General features: G+C 42.0%; 1 protein-coding gene across 2 annotated transcripts in view; it reads right to left on the bottom strand.

Moving 5' to 3' along the window:
- MRPS14 (mitochondrial ribosomal protein S14) overlaps window positions 1–18,278 on the bottom strand; it is an 868,813-nt gene that overhangs the window by 817,455 nt on the left and 33,080 nt on the right. Inside the window, exon 1 of one of the 2 annotated variants that reach the window (XM_050767329.1) lies at window positions 15,575–15,584. The exons of the other annotated variant lie outside the window; for it this stretch is intronic. The gene's annotated coding sequence lies outside the window, so the exon portion shown is untranslated. Of the gene's footprint in view, window positions 1–15,574; window positions 15,585–18,278 lie in introns of those variants that run through there. 2 annotated transcript variants of the gene reach the window in all.

Raw genomic sequence — 18,278 nt, 5'->3', positions numbered from 1 at the left:
TCTTTGGGAGAGATGATGGGGTGGGGCGAGGTCAGAGAGACCCTGAGGTTTCTTCATTTCGATATGTCAAAATGCCATATTTTCGGGTATTGGTTTCTGAGTGAATGAATAAGATTCAAAGTGAAGATTCATTCACTTTGAATGAATAAAATTCAGATTACTTACCCTCTCCCCAGTGTATGAGTATTTTGATCTTCAGTATTATGAACCATGCTACCATAAACACTTGTATAAAAATATGTTACAACTTGTATGCAATAATTTTTTTGACTCTCCCAGAGAAGGAAACATTGGCTTGAAGCATGCACTCAGGTATGAGTTTCATGGTGTGTCTTATAGAGATTAACGTTGACACTAGTGATGTGTGAGAATTCCTGTCTGCAAAGAAATGTAGCAGCATTGAGTTCTATTATTTTGGCTTGTTTTTGCTAATAAATATGAAGTGGGAGCTCATAGTTGCTTTGTCTTTAAATTAAATTAATTACATGTGAGGTGATCATCTTCCTCACCAACTTTTCTATTATATCCTATTTTCTATTATATTTGCTACTGTTCACATTATCCAGCAACAGGTTCAGTCGACACATGGTCTTGTCCCTTGTAGATGTGTATAACCTGTTGATATATTTTGAATTCATACTTTTCTCTATCTTATCTGTGATGTGCATTTCCCATTTGTTTTCTTTATATCTGGATTTTGTTTTTCATGAAGTTTTAAATCTGTGTGGATCTTAACCTATCATCCTTATTGCTGAAAATGTTATGATTCAAGCAAGGAAGAAATTAACTTCCCCCCACAGTTGCATAAGGATAAGATTCTATTTTCTTTTCCTTTCTTTTTAACACTCTAGTCCCTAATCCACCTAGATGTACAATGCTATAAGTGTAAGTTATAGATCTGGATTTTTCTCCACATCCCTTCTAGTGATCCCAGCAAAATATATAATTATCTGTTTCCCTTTGGTTCCTTATACTTCACTTGTCACATATTTTTAAAATATTTTTTCTTTAGAGTCTATTTCTGGAATCTCTATTATCTCCCAATGACCTATATTCTGTTTTTAAGCCAGTTCTACAGCATCTGAATAATTGTCACCATGAAACAAAAAATACTTGCTAGAGCAAGTTTCTGGCAAGCCAGCCCAGTACCTGGCATACGGTAGAGGCTTATTTAATGTTTATAGAAGGAATGTACAATGATCTCCAAATTATCTTTATTTCTTTTTTTTTTTTTTTTTTTTTTTTTGAGACAGAATTTTGCTCTTTTTGCCCGGGCTGGAGTGCAATGGCATGATCTCAGTTCACTGCAACCTCTGCTTCCCAGGTTCAAGTGATTCTCCTGCCTCAGCCTTCTGTGTAGCTGGGATTACAGGTGCGCGCCACCACGCCTAGCTAATTATGTATTTTTAGTAGAGACAGGGTTTCACCATGTTGGCCAGGCTGGTCTTGAACTCCTGACCTCAGGTGATCTGTCCACCTCGGCCTCCCAAAGTGCTGGGATTAGAGGCACGAGCCACCACACCCAGCCCCAAATTATCTTTATTTCTACATATTATCATTTATAATAACATCTATTTACCCTTATGGAGTATTTTTGGTGTTAATTTAATAGGATCAAATCTGTAAGATAACTTGGAGAACACTGCCATCTACAATACTTAGCCTTGTCATTCAGCAGTAGGTTTTCCTTTTTTCCTTATAGGAGTATAGATACGTGATATTGTAATTAAGGATCTTATCTTTATACTAATCCCCATTCTATTATTTAGTTGCCATTTCTCAGCTACTTGAAATTGTCTGAGAAATTATATTTCTCTTCTTTATATTTGCTTGAGATATGCCTTTGTCTTTAAAGCTTTTTTTAAATACTATTTACCAAAGTATTTTCTGATCATCTTTCTCTAGTAATTAATCCTGAAAGGGACTCTATACAGATCAAATTATTTATTAGAAAAAGCTCCAGGAAACTTTCTACTATTATATCTTTATTTACTGTTTCCATATTTGGTTAAGCTTTCCTGCTTTCTATTTTTCATAGAATAAATCTATTTTGTTAGCTCGGTTTTTTTTTTTTTTCATGCATTACTATTATCTATTTATTTAGTTCCTTGTTTTTGTTTAGTTTTCTAATTCATCGTCAGTCCCAGTTTCAGTGTCAATTCTAGTCTTTTTTCATTTCTAACAATATCGAATTTTTTACATAACATCTATTATGCAACTATAGTCTCCACCTACTTGTGTTTATTATTTAGTACCTAGATCTTCTTTCACTTTTTTTCTGGGTGCCTTTTTTCTCTTCCTTGAAACTGGAGTTGTCTGTAACTTTGTTTCATTTCTGTCACTACTCATGTTTTCCCCAGGCTTTTACACCTTTTTTTTTTCTTTTTTTGTTGCTGCTGCAAAACTTGTATTAATCAATTCAGGTTCCTTTAGGAGGGAGGGAAGCACAGGAACCTTCAAACAGTGTTGAAATGTGCCATTGCCTGGCTGAGAAAAGGTCCAAGCAGTAAGTCACAGGTGACTAAGGAGGAGAAGGGTTAACTGACCTAGAGATGCCTGGAAAAGAGGAAACTAGAGGTTCATTCCAACAGGAAGTTTGTGGGAGACACGGAGGATCTCCAGATTGGGTAGAGGAAAAAAGAAGGGCAGACACACACACTGTGTGGTTCAGGAACATCTCAGGCTTCAAAAAGATCTGCAAGACAAACACGGAGAGATAATTGGCTTCACGGAAAGGGCAGAAATCAGGGAAATTTCTGGAGGACTGATGAGCCAGACTCACGGTGTTATGTAAACACGAGAGCTTAATGGAAAATGTTTAGTAAGAGGTCATAATCACACATTACAGCCAATTAAAAGTCAGAAATGGAGCCTCACTACTGCTTGTATCTAAGCTGGTACATCAAGTAATTAGGTTAGTTGCATAGGTTTAGTGCATAGTACAAGGATACAGATCTCACTGGGGCTAACTCCTCATCTGCATGTAGGAGGGAACAAGAGAGTTGTCACCAGGAACAGACAAGCTCCTGTTAGATCGCTGTGTACATCACAGGAAGCAGGAGATGGGAGATAATGGGCGTGCAATCTAGAAATCCAGGGTTCAGAGGGTGAAATTTTACAAACAAGTTTCCTGCCCTGCCTATATGAAGAGTCCGCTCAGCCAGTGACAAGAGTAGCTCAGTCAGCTTGGCAGGTGTGAGAAGTGTGACTCAGTCACTCCTGCTAGTTTAATGCTGGCAGTTTAGTGCTTAGCAAACATCTGAGCTTGTATCTCTCTCCTAACTAGATTTTGCTTCTGGGATGAGAATTCACTATCAGGAGCTTTGCAATCTGCTGTGTGTTTTGATTTGCTTTGCTTTTCTGACCTCTTAGAGTAGAACTAACAACAACGGGCAGAATCTGTCACACACCAATTTAGGTATTTCTGGGAAGAAGCCCTCCAAGAATTGGGTGGGTGGGGCCAAAAAGTATAAGTTCCCTGTGTCCAGGTGCTGGACGTCTTTAGTGGGAAGACTATAGATGGAGCTGGTAACAATGTAAATCGTTGGACAAGACCACGTTTAGAACTTCCACTCCCAAAATTCTGTTGGATTAAGTGCATGGAGCTGCTTCCAGTCTTCATCTGGAGGGAGAGGAAGCTGTTTCTGAATGAACAGAACTCTCAAGAGGAAGTCACGGAGTTGAAGTCACATCTTGGTTTGGCCAAGTCTTATAGGTTGCATGACCTGAAATAGATCCTTTCACTTTCTCTGGACTATAAGGTAATGGGTTTACATCTATTTTAACCCCAATGTCTAAGTCATACTGACTCTACCTCTAAAATCTTTTCCCTCCATACCTACTGCCTCAGCAGACCATAGTCATCTATCAGCCAGACTACTCCACGAGCTCCCTAATGAGATCTCTGGTGTTATTCACCATCCCACACTCTGTCCATCCCGCACTCAGGCTCCAGAGTGATCTTTTTTAAATGCAAATCAGATCACATCACTCCCTTGATTAAAATTGTTCAGAGGCTCCCCAGCACCTTCATAGTAAAGGTCACACTCCTTAGTATGGCCCACCAGACTCCCCAGCTGGCCAGCCGTGGACTCCTTAAGAATGCAGACCGGCCAGGCGCGGTGGCTCAAGCCTGTAATCCCAGCACTTTGGGAGGCCAAGACGGGCGGATCACGAGGTCAGGAGATCGAGACCATCCTGGCTAACACGGTGAAACCCCGTCTCTACTAAAAAAAAATACAAAAAATTAGCCGGGCGCGGGATGGGCGCCTGTAGTCCCAGCTACTCGAGAGGCTGAGGCAGGAGAATGGCGTAAACCTGGGGGGCGGAGCTTGCAGTGAGCTGAGATCCGGCCACTGCACTCCAGCCTGGGCGACAGAGAGAGACTCCGTCTCAAAAAAAAAAAAAGAATGCGGACCAAGAATAGCTCATAGCTCATTCCAGCATGCTCAGGACCTAGCACCATGCCTGGCACATGAATAGGAGCTGAGTGATGAATAAACGAATTTCCTGCCAGCCCTGATGTTATCCCACATGTCAGCCCAAATTGACAGCTTCTCCAAAGCACAACGCCTGTTACATCTGTTTTCTGAAATATTCTCCTTAACCTCCCTAGACTCTCCCTTGTGTCATTTCCCTAAATACCCCCAAGACCCCACTCTGTCTTTCCTAGAGGTTTCAGAGCAGATATATTGTATACCATTCAGGAATTGAGCATGACTTTTGAAAGTGCAGTCGACTTTGATGGCATCTGCAAAAAAGCCTCAGGGTGCCCCATGGAGATAAAGGTCACTGCCCCAGTATGAAGAAATTAATAGCCTACTCCTGCCTGAGGCTCCTGGGGGCTCCCTGTTCTCTGAGCAACAGAGCAAGCTAGAGCTTCTCTTAGGAGGGAGGAAATCAAGCCACACTCTCCTCCTGCCATGTCCATCAAAAAGTCATAAATAAGATTTAAAAGGCAGAAGCGGGGAAGAAGGGGATTACGTTAGAGGCTGAGGTCACCATGGAGGTGTTTGCTCTGCTCTTAATGAGAGAGGAAATCCCCACCAGGTAGGCAGGAGGGAGGCAGGAAGGCAGCGAGTGGTGGGTAATTTATTGGGAGGCAGGAAAACTGCTGAATTTGACACCAGTAAACGGAAGATGTCAGTTCGACATCTGTTCCTGATACCTCAGCAACTAATTATTTCTCTGTGCACTGCGGTAGGCTGGGTGGAAGCGCCCAGGGGCAGGCTCAATCCTGTCAATAAACCTGAGTTTGACTGGCAAAATTAATAAGTAAATAAATAAACATAATCCGCAGCCGCCAAAACAATAAATAACACCCAAACAACCTTCCTTACCCCATAGGATCAATTGCAATTTGTGCTGGGAGGGTTAGGGAAGAGGCAGGCCATGGGAAAGGACTCAGAGCCTCCAGAATTTCTGTTGTTCTCAGGGTCTCTCTCCCCTGGGGGTTTTGAAGAGCACTAGCCCCCATTTCTGAGCCTCTTATTCCGTAGCTGCCGAAAATTTCATACTCTGTCAGCACACATCTTCCTCGCTATCGCCATCTGTGAGGACTAGAAGGACCAAAAACATTTTTAGACAGAGGCTTTTTCTACTCAGTGTCTTCTGTTGGATTGGATTGCAGTGAATTTGCGAGTTTCTTTGGGAAGCTCTTTCTGTACCCTTTTCCTTTTCAAAACCCAGTCCCTTCCTTCCTCTGTACTATCCCTTACCTCCCCTGGATCTCCAGCAAGGGGCACCATCTGGCCAGCTTCCTCAAATGCTGTTATCCAGTTAAACTGTGCTAGCTGGTTTTCATATCTTTTTCTCCAGAGTGGTCAAGGATCTTTTCTGTAACCTTGGGACCTGGAGCCTAGGTAGAGTCCAGTAAGTCTGAGGAAAGATGAAAGGGAAGGGAGGGAGGGAGGGAGGAAAGGAGGGAGGAAGGGAGGGAGGGAGGGAGGAAGGAAAAAAAGAAGGAAGCAAGGGAGGGAGGGAGGGAGGGAGGAAGGAAGGAAGTGGGGGAGGAAGGGAGGAGGAAGGAAGGAAAGAAGGGAGTGAGGGAGGAAGGGAGGGAGGGAAGGAGGGAGGGAGGAAGGAAGAAAGGAAGGAAGAAGGGAAGGAGGGAGGGAAGGAAGAAAGGAAGGAAGAAGGGAAGGAGGGAGGGAAGGAAGAAAGGAGAGAGAGAAGGAGGGAGGGAGGTAGGGAGGGAGGAAGAAGGAAGGAAGGAAGGAAGGAAGGAAGGAAGGAAGGAAGGAAGGAAGGAAGGAAGGAAGGAAGGGAGGAAGGAAGGGAGGAAGGAAGGGAGGAAGGAAGGGGGAAGGAAGGAAGGAAGGAAGGAAGGAAGGAAGGAAGGAAGGAAGGAAGGAAGAAAGGAAGAAAGGAAGGTTGATTTGTTGAAGGAGGGAGAGAGGGGGATGTTGGCAGGAATGTTAGTAACAATATGTTACCTCTCCAGGGCTCCATGAAGAGACAATGCTGAATTCATAAATGCTAAAAAGGATAGGGAAATGAAGACCACACCTGCATCCTTGAAACTTTTCAACCCAGAGGAGAAGTAAAAACTCTGGAAAGATGGAAAGGGGGAAGAGCCTGTGGCCTGCAGTCTGAGAAGGAGCAGATCAAACCCCCATGATTGCATTGGTCACCATCGGGTTCTATAGTCAAGTGGGGAGGGTGTCGGGGTTGCTGGGGAGAGAGCGGGAAACCCTGAGGGCAGAAGAGGTGAAAGGGTCCAAAGGGCTATGGATTTAGACTCCAGAGGGAGGAGTCAGCCACGCTGTGTATCCTGGCCAAGAGGCATCAACCCTGTGAGACTCAGTTTCCTGTTCTGTAAAACAGGGATAGAAGAACTTCCTTCAGAGGGTGAATGAGAAGTAGAAAAACGGAGCTTTCTCCACTCTGCATCCAGAGGCCTTTCCACGACACATATCCAACTATGTCATTTCTACGGAAAACCCTTTCTTAACTCTCCACAGCACTTAGGAAAAAGCCCAAGCTCCTCACCACGGCTCCCAAAGCCCCACATGGCCTGGATGCTGCCCGTCTTTCCAGCTTCACCTCACTCTTCATTTTCACCGAGGCCCACAGATCTGTTTCAATGCTTTAGATTTGACTTGCTCCCACAAAGAGCCTGCTCATTTATGTACTGGAAGAGTCTTTCCTTCTATCTTTACCTGGTTGCTTCTACTAAGCCTTCAGATCTCAGTGTAAATGTTACCTGCTCAGGCAAGTCTGTCCAGACTTTCCTGACTAGATCTAATCCTCTCATGGTGGAAACCCAAAGCCCACACTGTATCTCACCTCCTCCACCGCCACCAACCCAGTCTGCGTCCAAGCCTGCATAATCGCTCCCCTGGGCTCCTGCCACAGCCTCCTGCTGGCCTCTCTATCTCCACGCTTGCCCACCCACAGTCTGATTCCACACAGCAGCCGAGGTTGTGCCAGCCTCAGAGTTTCTGCACATGCCTTTCTCTAGGTCTGGAACTGTCTCCCTCAGATCTCTGCAGGATCTTCTCTGTTTTTCCAGTTCTCTTCTCAAGAGTCTCCCTTCAGAGGGACTATCCTAGCCAAAGCAGTCACCCAGTCACACTCTAACCACTTACTCTGTTTTATTTTTATCTAACACCTATTACTACCTGAAATTACAGCATATGTTTATTTTGAAATTATATGTTTACTTGGGTTTTGTCTCCTGTGCGAGGACATAAGTTTCAGGAGAGCAGGATTTTGCCCTGTTTACTGCTATATCCTCAACTCCTAGAACAGTAGCTGCCACATAAAATATATATGCAGAATACGATGAATTTTTTTTTTAGAGATGGGCTCTGTCTATGTTGCCAAGGCTGGAGTTCAGTGGCTATTCACAGGCATAGCTCACTGCAGACTTGAACTCCTGAGCTCAAGTGGTCCTGCCTCCTCAGCCTCCCAAGTAACTGGGATCCAGGCATACCCAGCCATAAATTTGTTTTGGTAGTAATATCACAATGGTTTTCTTCTTTTTTTGAGACAGGATCTTGCTCCCAGGCTGGAGTACAGTGCATGACCACAGCTGACTGCAGCTTTGACCTGGGCTCAAGCCATCCTCCCACCTTAGCCTCTCCAGTAGCTGGGACCACAGGCATGAATAATCATGCATGACTAATGTTTGTATTTTTTGTAGAGACAGGAGTCTTGCTATGTTGCCCAGGCTGGTCTTGAACTCCTTGAAGTGATCATCCCACTTCAGCCTCCCAAAGTGCTACGATTACAGGCATGAGACACCACGCCCAGCCCACAGTGAGTTTTGACCCTCTGACTCCTGTCTGCCTCTCACACTGAGCTGTAAGCTCCATATGGTCTACAAGGACTATAACAGTATTTATTCATTGCTTCCCAGGGCTCAATTACCTGTGTGGTAAATAGTAGGCACTCAATAAACACTGAATAAATGCATGTATAAGAGAATGAATGTAAGGAAATGGAAAATTATAATGCAAACACAAACATGAGGTTATGTTATGAAGATGATGATTAGATTCAGTCCTATTGCCCAATGATACTTACCACCCTGGGAACAGTAGTGTGGGTAACTTAAAGTCTGCCCTCTCCTGGCTCAGTTCCCTCTATTGCTTTTCTCAAGGATGTTTGGAGGGAGGGACACATTTCCCTCCTCTCCAATTTCTCCTATACTTTTAGCTCAGGCCCGCTAACTCAGTTAGAATTCCCAGCTTGTTTCCAATGCAATTAATCATTTCCCCCAATTCGGTGCTCAGAGTAACCTCCCATAAATATTGTCATTTTCTACACTGGCAGCACAGTGACATTTCCATCTTACTTGCAGACAGTCTGCAAGCTCAACTCATGGCAAATATTGCCCCTGTCTATGTCCCCCAGATTCTGTGGAGAAGATTGAGAAGGTGTCAGAGCAGAGCTCTGCCTGAGTACAGGTTGATGGCATGTGATGCCATAAACGTCATTGCCACATATTTGAGAAGACAGAAGTAAGTTACTGCCATCTCTGCTACTCTGAGGAAACATAGTCATTCCCAACTCGGGGATATAAAACTTTATAGCACCCAACTCTCTCTTGGGGCACAATAACTCACTTCCCAGGGGAATTCATCAAAGCCCAGCCACAGTTTATTTCATAACTGCATTTAGTGTGGTGATATAAATTACTATACCCACTCCCACCCCAACCCAGGATTAGTCTGGAATGCAAAGGAGATAGACATCTAAAGTGACTAACGCAAATATCAATAGCCGTAGTCCTGAAGTTCTTCCTTTTGGTCAATACCTTGGTCAATGAATTTTGATCTATCCAAGTTTTGTTTCTAGAAAAGTACAGGAAAAGATTATGGAAAATGTTGCAGGATAGTCCTTTTAGAATGATTGCTGTGGTGTTTTCTAACTTTGCATTTTAAGGTCTTAAAATGAGACCACTATTTCTTGACTTCCTTTTCCAACATTTTTCAGTGATAACGAGCCAGCATTGATCCACAAATTTGTCAGAATAGTGTGGTGTTAGAAGACCTATTTATTAATCACATTACACAGGGCAAGACATTTAATCATTCTGAGCCTCAATTTCCTTCTCTGTAAAATCAGGATGATAAATCCTGACTCATAAAACTATAATGAGAATTAAGTGAGATCATCTAGGTGGCTCATAATAGATACTCAACAAATAGTATCTTCCTTTTCTGGGGCACCATCTCAATTAACTACTTACCTCCATATCAGCCATAGTCTAATTTGTTGGCACTGACTCTTGCTTCTGTCTTGTAAATTTCCTTCCATCTTTCTTCCTGCATTTGTTCTGACTTCAAACTAGATTATAAGCTCTTTGGGGACAGGAAATGCCTCTCCCCTTTCTTTTGTAAATCATGGTTTCGTAACATTTAATGGTCTTGACCTGTATGCAAGATGAATTTAGTGCTCTATTGACTGAGTAGACTTACAAATGAGGTGCGTGGTGATATTCAGAGGGAAAGAGCTGTTCTGAGGCAGCAAGGAGAGCTGAAAAGCTGAGCCTCCTGTATTGGCCTTTCACAGTTTGCAAGAAGTAGGGAAGGTCCTGTCCCAGAAGAGAGAATACCAGGTAGCAAGAATCTTCTCTATTGCCCTGAAAAGGCAACTTCTGATTTGTCTTTTGTATTGCTTTGTTTTATTTTGTTTTGCTTTGTTGATAACCTAGATATCATCATGGAGTAATAACCCAAATCCCCATAAGATCTGGTTTTAGATAGGGTTACAGAGCATCAGGTGAAAGGTTGCCACATTTTGCAAATAAAATTGCAGAATATCCATTTAAATTCAAATAATTGCATAGTATAAGTACATCTCATTCGATATTTGAGGCATACTTATATTTAAAATTCTTTGTTGTTTGATTGAAGTTTAAATTCAGTGGACATCTTATATTTTTTCTGGAAACTCTAGTCAGGCAGAGGCAACCACAAGACAGCTAGACAGAGAGGAGAGAGAAAAAAACAAACAAAAGCTTCCCTCAAAATGAGCCCCCAAACTGAAATTCCAATATCCATGCAGAAATTAAGAGCTAATTCACAGTCAGCAAAGCAGTTGAATATAAATTCTCTCTAGGTGAAAACAAGTTTGTACAACAGTTGGACAGACTTTTTAATTTTTATTTTTGATTTTTAGAGACAGGGTCTTGCTCTGTCACCCAGGCTGGAGTGCAGTGGCGTAATCATAGCTCACTGTAATATTAAATTCCTGAGTTCAAGTGATCCTCCCACCTCAGCCTCTCGACTAGCTAGGCCTACAGGCACATGCCACCACATCAGACTAATTTTTTTTTTATTTTATGTTTTTTGCAGAGACAGGGTCTTACTATGTTGCTAGTCTTGAATTCCTGGCCTCAAGTAATTCTCCCACCTCAGCCTCTCAAAGCACTGGGATTATAGGTAAGAAACAGTGTATCTGGCCTGGACAGACTTTAAAGTACAGTATCTTTAGTATGTTCTTAGAGAAAAGTGAAGCCATAACTTCCAAATAGAAAAGAATAAGGAATTATTAAATCTTGCAGCAATAAAATGCAAACAGTGAGATAAGAAAGAAAACCCACTAGAAATCCTAGGAATTAACAAAGTTATTAAATTTTAAAAATTCAATACTTGATAAAAACTTGAAATTGAACACTGTTAAAGATTTCATATCTAGAAGATGAAACTAAGGAATTCACCTAGAATCCTGTGTGTGTGTGTGTGTGTGTGTAGAGAGAGATATATATATATACAGATACATAAACACACATATATACTATGTATATCTGCACATTTGTGTGTTTATATATAGCAATATATGTGTATGTGTATATATAGACATACATATATACTTGGAATGCAGTTAAGAGACAAGAAGGAACAATTGAGAGAGAGATTTTAACATTCATCTAATTCCAGGAAAAGAGAGAATGAAAGCAATGGCAGAAAATCAATATTTGAAGAGAAAATTGCTGAAACTTTTCCAAAATTGGATAAAGACATGTCTTTAAATGGAAAGTGTATGCTAACTATCTAGCAAGTTAAAGAAAAATAAATCCACTCACAGACACATTAAAGAATAACAAGGATCATGGGGAAATCTTTACAATTACCCAAACATCAAGATAGAACAATTATACTAACAGCAGACCTCTCGTCCACAATAACAGATGCCAAGGGACAATAGAATATCATCTCAAAGTGTGAAAAGAAAATAAACAGTAACCTAGATTGAGTTTTGCTATTAGCAGCAAAGACTTAATAACAGAAGCTAAAACCAATTAAATAAAGGATTCATTCTCTCCCATCAAAAGGGTGTGGAAGTGGCAGCCCAGGAGTGGATGGGACATCACAGAGCCTGAAGGGTCCCCTCTCCTTGGTTCCACTCTGCCTCCCTTAGCTAGTAGCTTCTTTCTTCACTGTCTCGTGTAGGCTTCTGTGTTCAAGGAAAGAAGGATGAGGGCAAAAGTGTGACCCTCTTAGCGATGTCAGCCCCTTTTAAGGAGGTTCCCTGCACTTGGTGTTTTCTTCTTATATATCATTGGCCACTCATAGCTAGGAGAGAGTCTGGGAAATGTAGTCTTTCTGCTGAGCACATGACTGTCCCCAAACCAAACCAGCATTCCAATTCTGTTTCTAAGAAGGAGAATAAGGACATGGAGTAGGTAACTAGCAGTCACTGCCACAGCTATTATTTAAGAATAAGGACAAAATAAAAATATTTTCAGATATAAAAATACCAAAAGAATTTAACATCCACAGACCCTCACTAAAAGCACTAGCAAGAATGTATTTTATTTAGAAATAAAACAAAGCCAGACAGAAGATCACAAGAAGCAATGATGAACACAGAAATGTACAAAACATGGCAGTAAATGCAATTGCAATTTACTGTAAAAAGATAAATATTTGTGTTTGTTTATTAAAAGGTAAAATTAAAAGTCCAAATGAAAAATTACAAGATAGTGGGGGTGTTCAAATGAAGCAAGATGTTAAAATTCTATAAAGCTGGTCATGAGTGTACAGATTTTATGTTATTCTTTATATTTGTCTATTAGTTTGGAATCTTCCATAATTCGAAAAATAAAGAGAGGCTATACTTACTTAGAAATTTAAAACTTCTATACATTAAAAGATGCACAAACTTAAAAGACAGGAGAGAAAAACCAGTGGGAAAACTCTTGCTAAATATGCAACAGAAACAAAGTCAATATCTAGAATATAGAGAGTAACCGTACATCAATAGAGAAAAGACAAAACCCAGCGGAGAAGAAGCAAAAAATATAAATGAAATTTTATAGAAGAAGAAATACAAATGGCTAATAAATATTTTAAATGCCCAACCTTGTAATCAGGGAAATTCGATTTAAACCAAGAACAAGATGTCATTTTTTATTCACTAGAAAAGTAAAAATTTAGGAAACTGGAAATACATAGCATTGGCAAGCTAGTTGGGGAATAGCGCCTCTTGGATTCTGTTGGTGGACATGTCATTTGGCAAAACTGGTTCAGATTATGTGTTAGGCCATCTTGCATTCCTACAAAGAAACACCTGAGACTGCAAAATTTATAAAGAAAAGAGGTTTATAAAGAAAAGAGGTTGAACAGGTTCATGATCCCGCAGGCTGTACAGGAAGCATGGCACCGACATCTGCTCTGCTTCTGGGAAGGCCTCAGGGAGCTTTTACTATGGCAGAAGGCAAAGAGGGAGCAGGCACATCACATGGAGAGAACGGGAACAGGTGAGTAGGGGAAGAGGTGCCATACACTTTTAAATGACCAGATCTCACAAGAATTCACTCACTATTCAAAGACAGCACCAAGCCATAAAGGATCCATCCCGTGTTTGGGTCCCCATCTGACCCGAACACCTCCCACCAGGCCCCACCTCCAGCACTGGGGATTACAATTCAACGTGAAATTCAGGCAGGAACAAATATCCAAACTATATCAAATTATCGAATTACAATTTGGTAGTACTTTTTTTTTTTTTTTTTTTTTGAAGTAGGGTCTCACTCTGCCACCCAGCTGGAGTGTTGCAGCCTCGACCTCCCAGGCTCAAGCGATCCTCCCACCCCAGCCTCCTGAGTGTCTGGGGCTATGGGTGCACACCACCACGCCCAGCTAGTTTCTGCATTTTTTTGTAGAGATGGGGTTTCACCATGTTGCCCAGGCTGGTCTTAAACTCCTGGGCCCAAGCAATCAGCCCGCCTCAGTGCTGAGATTACAGGTGTGAGGCAATGCGCCCAGCTGGTAGTACTTAAAAATTTTAAATAACCATACTATCAGGCCCATAATTATATTTCTAGAAACCCATTCTATGAAAATTGTTGCATGTGTGCACTGAAACATATGAATAAGGGCAATCATTGCAGCATTTACTATAATCACAAAAAAATAGAACTAATCTAAATGCCCAATAATAGCAGAGGGAATAAACAAATACTGACATATCTATACTATAGAATATCATGACATCATTTTAAAAAAAATGGAGCAGACCTCTAGAGAGTAACATATTGTGAGGCACGCAAGGCTGACAATGAATACAAAACAATCACATGCATGCTCCTTAAACGTTGTAAGTGCATATGCACTATGCTTACCGAAAATACTGGAAGAACAATACAAAAATACTAATAGTGATGGATACCAAGGAAAAGTGTGGGAACGCCACTCTATATCCCTCTGTACTGTTTGAATCATTTAAAAGATGATATTTATACCACATGATCTCACTTATATGTGGAACATAAAACAGGTGAACTCCTAAAAATAGAAAGTATTAAAACAATGATTACCAGGACCTGGGAGGGATGAGAGGGAGTTGTGGGATCTGGAGGAGGAGATGTTGGTGAAAGGACACAAAATTTTAGTTAGGTAGGAGGAATAAGTTCAAGATAGCTATCGTAAAACATAGCAACAATAGTTAATGCATTGTATTCTTTTTTTTTTTTGGAAACAAGGTCTCACTTTGTTACCCAGGCTGGAGTGCAGTGGTGCGATCTTGGTTCACTGCAGCCTTGACCTCCTGGGTTCAAGGGATCCTCCCACCTCAGCCTCCTGAGTAGCTGGGACTACAGGCGAGCGCCACCACACCTGGCTAATTTTTATATTTTTTGTCGAGATGGGGTTTTACCATGTTGCCCAGACTGGTCTTGAACTCCTGGGCTCAAGCAATTTGCCCCCCTTGGCCTCCCAGAGTGCTGGGATTACAGGTGTGAGCCACTGCACTCCATCTATTGCATTCTTTAAAATAGCTAAGAGAGTAGATTTTAAGTGTTCTCACCACAAAAAGCAGTAAGTATGCAAGATAACGCATCTGTTAATTAGTTTGATTTGGCTGGGCGCAGTGGCTCACGCCTGTAATCCCAGCACTTTGGGAGGCCGAGGCAGGCGGATCACGAGGTCAAGAGATCAAGACCATCCTGGCCAACATGGTGAAACCCTGTCTCTACTAAAAATACAAAATTTAGCTGGGCATGGTGGCACGAGCCTGTAGTCCCAGCTATTCAGGAGACTGAGGCAGGAGAATCACTTGAAGCCCGGAGGCAGAGGCTGCAGTGAACCAAGATGGCGCCACTGCACTCCAGCCTGGCAACAGAGCGAGACTCCGTCTCAAAAAAAAAAATTAGCTCAATTTAACCATTCCATAGTGCATATATATTTCAAAACATCATGTTGTATATAATAAATATGTGCAATTTTATTTGTCCATTGAAAATAGATAAAAAATTTTAAAGATATCTAAAAGACAAGAAAGAGAGCTAGTAGGATGTCCTGGAAGGAACCCAGGTAACATTGCTAGGCATCATTTTTCTCCTATATAAAATGAGGATAATTGTACCCAGACTTGCTCTATCACTAAGGGTTGTGACGTTCAGAGGAACATATTGAATGGGCAATGAGATATGTTTGGAGAAAAGAGACCATATGCAAAAATACTGGATTATCATGCAATGGGAGTGTCCATGCATTTTACACACTTCCCTCACAGGAAATAGATATTTATGTCCTAATTATCTTGATGATAAACCAATCCTAGTAAATGGCAGAGCTAGCAAGAGAACCAAAATAATCCTGTCTCCATGCTTTTCCCGTGACCCCAAGTCCAGCATCATTTGAGAAGCAGTGCCTGTAATGGCTAAGAGCACAAACTCCGGAGCCAGGCTGCCTAAGTCTGGGACCCCACCACTCTCCAGCTCTGTGACCTTGGGCAAGTTACCAACATGCTCTGTTTCTCAGTGTTCTCCTTCATGAAATGAGCACAATAATAGTACCTATATCAGATAATTATGGTAAGGATTGAGTTAATATATGTGACAACTTAACTCAGTGCATGGCATAGTAAACAGTATGTAAGTATTGGCTATTATCATTATTTGCTTCAATCAACTGGTTGATCAGTGGGAAAGAGAAGCATTTTCCCTGGCTCTTCTGCATTTGGATTGAGTGAGGATTGAAAATCTCAATATGGATCTCTTTTTACCCTTTATAATAATTTGCATATAAGACCAAGAAAAAGTCTGTATTATATTTTGAGTCTCTAGTTTTTGAGGACATCTCTAGCACTCCATCCCAGTCCACGCGGCTATTAGAACTCCAACCAGGCCCAGGACTGCGATTGCTCCCTCACATGTTGTGGACTGCCCGCTCTGCTCTCAGGGGTGCTCTTATGTCACCTCTGTCTAGCTCCACATTCTTGAATCCATCCTGCCAAACCAGAAATCAACGCTCAGTTTTTTAGGCAGTGGATGGATCACAGGATGGCAAAAGACACAGGTCCATTCTAAAGCTTCATATTCACTATGGAGATTTGTGTTTCCTTCTTAAATTGTGCATCTATCCGGGACATGGAAAGCTTGCTCCTCTGTCTGGCACAAAGGTCCAGGATTAGGGGCGGCTGATTTATTCCAGTTCACCCACCTGGGACAGGCTGAATCTATCATGTCACTGCCACTCTCACAGACTTCCAAGAAGTTCACAGCACAGTGTACCTGCCCACATCTTAGTCATTCGAGTGGGTGGAAGGAGGCTGACTGAGGGCTGGAAGGACAGCACTGGAACAGGCCCTCCATTGCCTGGCAACACTCAGAAGCCAGAGCTAGGGAACCCAAGAGGAAGTAACTCCAGGGCTGGAATGGCTCTGTCTTGGTTCTACCAGGGACATGCAAAAGCAGGGGCAGTAACGTGTCCTCCACTTCCCATGCCTGACCTGGTGCTTAGGGTTGCCAAACAGTATGTCCCACCAGTAGGTAAAATGGTTGTGGGAAGCACTGAATGGCAGAAGAGCCAAGGGTGAGAAGGGAGGAATAAAGAAGGAAGCCAGAGAGATGAAAAGAGCCCTTGGGAGAAAAGAGCTCCTGGTACCAAAAGGCAGCAAGCGGCTTTGATCTTCAGGCAGAAGAAGAATGTCACCTGATTCTTAATATTTACAGATCTTTGCAAACCGAAGAAGAATTGGGAATGTGGAAAGGCAGTGCTCTGTCTCTCAGGAATGTGACTGCAACCTCTTCTTTTACTAAAGTGGGTTTGCGCAAGTTGCTCAGCTGTGTTGAGCCAGAATTTCTCCATTCAAAACACAGAATAATCACACATATCAGTATAAGATATATTGCATTGACTTAAACAAGATAGAGGTTTATTACCTTCTCATGTAAAAAAATAATTAACAAACTGTTCCAAGCTGCTACGACAGCTCCACAGTCATTTGGAGACTCCAGGCTCTCTCTAGTTTTTGTTTTACCATCCTTGACACATGACTTTCAACTTCAAGTACACCTCATAATCCAAGATGGTTGCCACAGCACCAGCCATTATGTCTGAATTCTAGATAGGAATTAGAAGGCAGAAGGGATGGGGGAAAAGGGCATACTCTTAGGTGAGTCAGCCTCCCTGAAGAATTTTCCCAGGACTTCCTTTCAACCTCAACATCTCTCGCTTACATTACAATGACCATTTCTCTCTGTAAGGAAGGTTGGGAAATCCGTTTTAGTTTTGCACATTGCCACCTGAAATAAAACAGGGAGTTTTAGAAACAAAGCAGATGAGAATAGATATTGGGTTGGTACTCCATGCTCCAAAACTCTGGAGAGTGGTTAAAGAATTATAGGAGATAATGTGTGCCAAAATGCACTTTGTAAACTCAAAAATGCTTTGCAACTGTTCTCATTCTCCCGTACGACAATCCTATCAAGTGGAAACTGAGGTGTAGAAAGACACTCAAGGTCAGTAGCCATTAAATAGCAGATCCAGGATTCTACCTTATGCCTGTCTATGTCTTCCTCATCTTTCAATAGCAGAGATAAAGAGTGGATAAGAATAAAGGCTTTTATTAGGAGGTCTGTTGTGAGTCTGTTGGGGGGATGTTACAGTCAAATGCGTGTGGTCAACTTCCCACCCTGCTGACACTAAATATGGGGGTGTGGGGATTCTCTTGGGAGCTGAGCCTGAACTGCTGTCCACTGAGTGTGGAGCACAGCAGCCTCAGTTATCCTCAGTCTCATGAACTCTGGTGGTGCTGTCTTCTTTGAGATTATGAATGCTTTTAATTTTGCTTTTTACCAAGGGCCTTGGGACCCAAGGCCTTCAGGCTTGAGTGCCTATAAATTGCACCTTATTACATTATTAATTACCATGTTATCTGGAGTCAAATAACTGACTAATGCTTTGGCAAGCAACGCTGTGAAATAGAAATCTTCCCTATTTCTTTCCTCCCTGTCCCTCCCCAGCTCACAGAGGGAAGTCAGAGGTTCTACACCTGAATGTGTTTCAACTATTTATTTTAGGGTCTCACTCTTTCACGCA

This window comes from Macaca thibetana, chromosome 1, assembly GCF_024542745.1.
Source record: "Macaca thibetana thibetana isolate TM-01 chromosome 1, ASM2454274v1, whole genome shotgun sequence".
Classification (NCBI taxonomy): domain Eukaryota; kingdom Metazoa; phylum Chordata; class Mammalia; order Primates; family Cercopithecidae; genus Macaca; species Macaca thibetana.
This window is presented reverse-complemented; position numbering and strand designations above follow the sequence as displayed.